A 5,331-nucleotide genomic window follows, 5' to 3' on the forward strand; every position below is an offset into this window, starting at 1 on the left:
TCTTTCAAACGAATACAGTCGGAGTTATATAAAAAAATTGTCTATGATCTTTCAAGCTGTTTCATGGCACTCAGCGGGTGTTGCATGCATCAGTCCAAAAAAAGTTAAATAAAAAGCGTCCATCCATAAAAAAAAGTGTCTCACACGCCCCTGCGCTTCCGCATACATCACTTCTGAGCGGCGCATGTGCAAAGTCGATCTCATACGCCATCCTCCTGGAGCTGCTTCCGTGTACAACAGTGAGCGCAAGCTACATTAAAGTGATTATTACGTTTTGAATATGGATATTTTTCTTACAAAAACGCATCGATTCGCTACAGAAGGCCTTTGTTCACCCCCGGAGCCGTGTGAGACACTTTTTTTTATGGATGGCCGATTTTTATTTAACTTCTTTTGGACTGATGCATGCAACACCTGCTGAGTGGCATGAAACAGCTTGAAAGATGAAAGACAATTTTTAATATAACTCCGACTGGATTCGTCTGAAAGAAGAAAGTCATGTACACCTAGGATGACTTGAGGTTGAGTCATTTATGGGCTAATTTAAATTTTTGGGTGAACTAACCCTTTAATTCATGCTATCGACATGTTAATAGTGCTAAAAATGTGTTTTTTAACATGTAGCAACATGTTAATTCATCTTAGAAACATTAGCAGTGTGCTAAATCATGCTAGCAACATAATAAATCATGTTAGCAATGTGTTAAATCATGTTAGCAACAGGTTAAAGCTTAACGTGATCTAGATTATTCTAAGCTTAAACTTTAAGCTTCTCAGAATTATTTAAAACTTTCGGACAAGGCTTTGTTAAGCAATCATCAAAGTTTGTAATCACATTTCGGTAATACTAATAATTATTATTTTTATTTTTTTTTTTATTGTTTGTGTTTTAATTTTAGTGTTTTTTTTTTGCCTTAAATGTTGTCTGTTTGTTTTGCTTAGCTTTCTACTGCCCCTTAAATATTACAGTTATTAAATGTGTCTTACTCTAACCTTTCTTCATTGACAGACACACACACACACACACACACACACACACACACAGCATATGTGTGAAGCTTCATTGAGCTTGTGTTGTTGTGATCAGGCACCTGTTAACACCTCATCTCTGCACAGATTCTGATCTGGGCTCTAATGCCCTCAGCAGGTGCCGCTGGCCTGTTTTCTGCCCACACATTAACACGACTCGCAGCTGCCACACCGCACTGGCACACGTCGCACTGTTTGGACAGCTTGCTCACCATCACGCACAGAAAGCTCTCTGATATCAGCTATGCAGATTAATTGAGCGCCTTTTCATTGAATTTTAGTTGGAAGTGTGTGAGATTGTATTGATTTCTATTCTTTGAGGGCTGAGTTACCCTGATCTTCAGCTAATTTTAACAATAAGCATGTAGAACAACTAGCATAGATTTCAGAATCTGTTTAAACAAACCTTTCATTTCCAAGTGCATGAGGAGAATTGAAAGTATTAGTTTCATGTGCTTTCAGATGGAGCAGCATTTACACAGAGCCGTAGTTCACTGACAAGCTACACAAACAGCTTTCATAATCATAATAGACACTGGTCAATTACTCCAACAAGGACCTTAATGATATTGCATTCTAAATACATAAACATTAATATGGAGTTGGTCCCTCATTTGTTGCTATAACAGCGTCCACTCTTCTGAGAAGGCGTTCCACTAGAGTTAGGTAGTTCCCTATGAAATTTTTCAATTTTTCTGGATTCTGTTTTTTCCATTTTAATATTTTTCTATACTGTTTTAATGGTTAAAGTAAATTGTATTCATCAAAAAGCATGTTCAAGTAATTAAAATCTTGAAACTTATACAATTTAACAGTCATTTATTGAAAAAAAGCATCTCTAATTAATTGATTTTATAAAAAAAAAAATTTTTTATTTATTGATTTTTTCTAAAATAATATGTATTTACATTTTTTCTGCTAAATAAATTCTTTTTTTCCTGGTAAATATTCCTTAAAAATTATGTTTTAATAATAATTGTATTATTAGTTGTAGTACTATCATTACATTAAGTAATATGTTTCTGTCACAGTTTCTTCAAGTTAAACCAAACTTTTATTTTGACGGGTTCCTGTGAATACCTTTAATTGGAATAGTCTTTTTGCAACTTAATATTCACATGCACTAGTCCATATCGCGTTTTGATTTAAGTGTACTGACCTACTTTGAATTTATTCATCCAAAATTAGGCAAATTACGTGACATTTCAAAATATATAAATTTAAATAAGTTATAAATGTTGTTTTTGATGACAGGATTCTGCGTTTCTGTCAACATTTTCCACATTGCAGAAATCGTAGAGCCCTTTTTAGGAGTGTTTCTGTGGGAAAGTTTGCCTATTCATCCAATAGAGCATTTGTGAGGTCAGGCATTGATGTTGGATGAGAAGACCTGGCTCACAATCTCTGTTCCAGTTCAGTCCCAAAGGTGTTTGATGGGGTTGAGGTCAGGGCTCTGTGCGGGCCAGTTCAAGTTCTTCCACACCAACCTCATCCAACCATGTTTTTATGAACCTTGCTTTGTTCACTGGGGCCTTGTTTCTCTTCACTGGAAGTAAGGGGCCGAGTCCAACCCCTGAAAAACAGTCCAATAGCATTATCCCTCCTCCAGCAAACTTTACAGCTGGCACAATGCAGTCAGGCAGGTAACATTCTCCTGGCATTCATCAAACCCAGACAGAACAGGTTTCCACTGCTCCAGAGTCCAGTGTCAGTGTACTTTACATAACTCCATCCAGTGCTTTGCATTGTACTTGGTGATGTGAGGCTTGCATGCAGCTGCTCGGCCATGGAAACTCATTCCACGAAGCCCCTGTCACACAGTTTTTGTGCTGATATTATTGCCAAAGGTAGTTTGGATCTCTTCAGCTATAGAATCAGCAGAGCGTTGGTGACTTTTACGCACCATGTGTCTCAGCACTCAGTGACTCAGCTCGGTGACTTTACGTGGTCTTCTGCTTCATGGCTAAATTGCTGCTGTTCCTAAACCTGTCCACTTGCAGTTGACTTTGGAATATCCAGCAGGGATGAAATTTCACAAACTGACTTATTGCAAAGGTGGCATCATGTCACAGTACCATGCTTGAATTCACTGATCTCTTCAAAATGACCCTTCCCCCCCCACACACATTTATAAATGCAGACTGCATGACTAGGTGCTTGAATATATACACCTGTGGTGATGGGTTTGATTGAAACACCTGAACTCAATAATTAAAGGGATAGTTCCCCCCCCAAAGGACACCATTAAATATCATACTTTAAAATGATGCAGTGAAACAGAATGTGGGTTAAAGGGACAGTTCACACAGAAATGAAAATTTACTCATCCTCAAGTTGTTCCAAACCTATAAGACTTTCATTCTTCTTTTGAGCACAAAAGAAGTTGTTTTGGTGACCAAACAGTTGACGGTAGCCATTGACTTCCATAGTATGGGGAAAAAAAATACAATGGAAGTCAATGGCTACCGTCAACTGTTCGATTACCAACATTCTTCAAAATATATTATTTTGTGTTTAACAGAAGAAAGAAGCTCATATATGATTGGAACAACTTGAGGGTGAGTAAATGAGGACTGAATTGTATTTATTTTTTTATTTTTTGGGGGTGAACTGTCCCTTTAAGGGGTATGTCCCATTAATACCTTTTGACACCTTTTGTCCATATAGTGACTGATTAGTGATCTAGAAATATGGTAAAATCTTAAATTTTATACACATAAAGTGACCAAATACATTAGATGTGTGCTCATAGAGATGTACAGAGGCAGTGCTGCTGGCTGAACCATTAATAGAGAGCAAGTCCGCTATCCTTTTTCTGGCGTTTCCATGGTACTGCCCAGGCGACAGGCAAGGATGCAACGACAAGACAGAACAAAGTATTAACACAGGCTAATTACTGCTCTCAGTCTCCACCCTGCTGAACACTCAAATTCAAGCACACACGCACACACACACACGCTGGTGTTGCATCCATATCCAACTTACAGGATGCACCACATATTTACTTGATGGGGTAGTTATCCATGTCATTGCACATTATAGCTTATGGATATCTCAGTTTCAAAAGAATGATGGCCCCTTTGGATTTGCAATAAATGATTCAGAGACTGTTTTTGTTTTCATGTTTTCATGTTTTTGAGAGAATCTTTACAGACTGTAAAGTTTATGCAGAGAAGCTGTTTGAATGAAGCCTAGGTTCTCTCTGGTGTAGGAAACACAGTTGACTTTCCTTCCTCTCTAATGGCTGCAGTGCGTCAGCGTGTTCACAGCGCAATCCTTTGATTTATTGAACCCTTTTTGAAAAGCAGTGCTGGAGATGAGGAGGGTGTTGGCCGTTCTGCTGAGAATAAGTGTGTGGTTTGTATCCCGATGCAACCACATACGCTCCTCTGCTCTTTTCTTCATTTTCATTAAAAGAATCGTTGACCAACATTCAATTTATGTAATCACTTGCTTACTGTCATGCAGCTTCATACCTGCATGATTTGTCCTTCTTTTGTGGAGCACAGAAGTTTAGCAGAATGCTCAAGCTGCTCTTTTCCATACAGTGACCAGGACTGTCAGATCTGGTATTTAGTGTTATTGATACACTATTATAGCATTTATTAATATTTTGAATTAGCTTTTTGAAAGGCTGTATATATTTGATCAAAAATACAGAAAAAAAACTAATTTTGTGAAATATTATTGCAATTTAAAATAACAGTTTTCTATTTTAATATACTTTAAAATATAATTTATTCCTATGAAGCAAAGCTGAATTTTCAGCATCATTACTCCAGTCTTCAGTGTCGCATGATCTTTCAGAAATCATTCTAATATGCTGATTTATATTCAGTGTTGGAAACAGTTGTGCTGCTTGAAGGTGCAGTAGGAGATCTTGGAAAATGCTAACTTTAGCCTGATAGCACTGAAAGCGAATGTCCCACCTCCCTGCAATCGCCGTCCAAAGCCACGCCCCCTGAACACATATACGCTCACAGACCAGAATACCAGAGACAACATTACTACAATAGGCTACATCAGCGGTTCCCAATTCCAGTCGTCCCCCCCCCTGCACATTTCATATATATCTCTTATCACGTGCGACGTTTGTTCTATTCGACCGTAATCGCCCTGCGAAGTGGACATCACCGGATATTCTGCCATCCAGTTCGAAGCGAGCGTATATGTTCCATACAAAGGGCATTAAAATGTGCGAGACGTAAATTTAAATGGTATTTATTTACAGAAGTATATTATGTCACACTTCACACTTCTCTAGTAAGTTTCGTCTGTGTGTGAAGACGCTGCAGGCAGTGG

At 38.1% G+C, this 5,331-nt stretch overlaps 1 long non-coding RNA gene across 1 annotated transcript in view; it reads left to right on the forward strand.

Annotated features, from left to right (window-relative positions):
• Positions 1-332: 332 nt before the first annotated feature.
• The window catches only part of LOC107687516 (uncharacterized), an 11,573-nt gene continuing 6,574 nt past the window's right edge, over positions 333-5,331 (forward strand). Inside the window, exons 1-2 of the long non-coding RNA XR_001634137.1 lie at positions 333-345; positions 1,069-1,071. This is a non-coding gene — a long non-coding RNA (uncharacterized LOC107687516). The remainder of the gene's footprint in view (positions 346-1,068; positions 1,072-5,331) is intronic.

Source organism: Sinocyclocheilus anshuiensis, unplaced genomic scaffold, assembly GCF_001515605.1.
Source record: "Sinocyclocheilus anshuiensis isolate Anshui unplaced genomic scaffold, SAMN03320099.WGS_v1.1 scaffold870, whole genome shotgun sequence".
Classification (NCBI taxonomy): Eukaryota; Metazoa; Chordata; class Actinopteri; order Cypriniformes; family Cyprinidae; genus Sinocyclocheilus; species Sinocyclocheilus anshuiensis.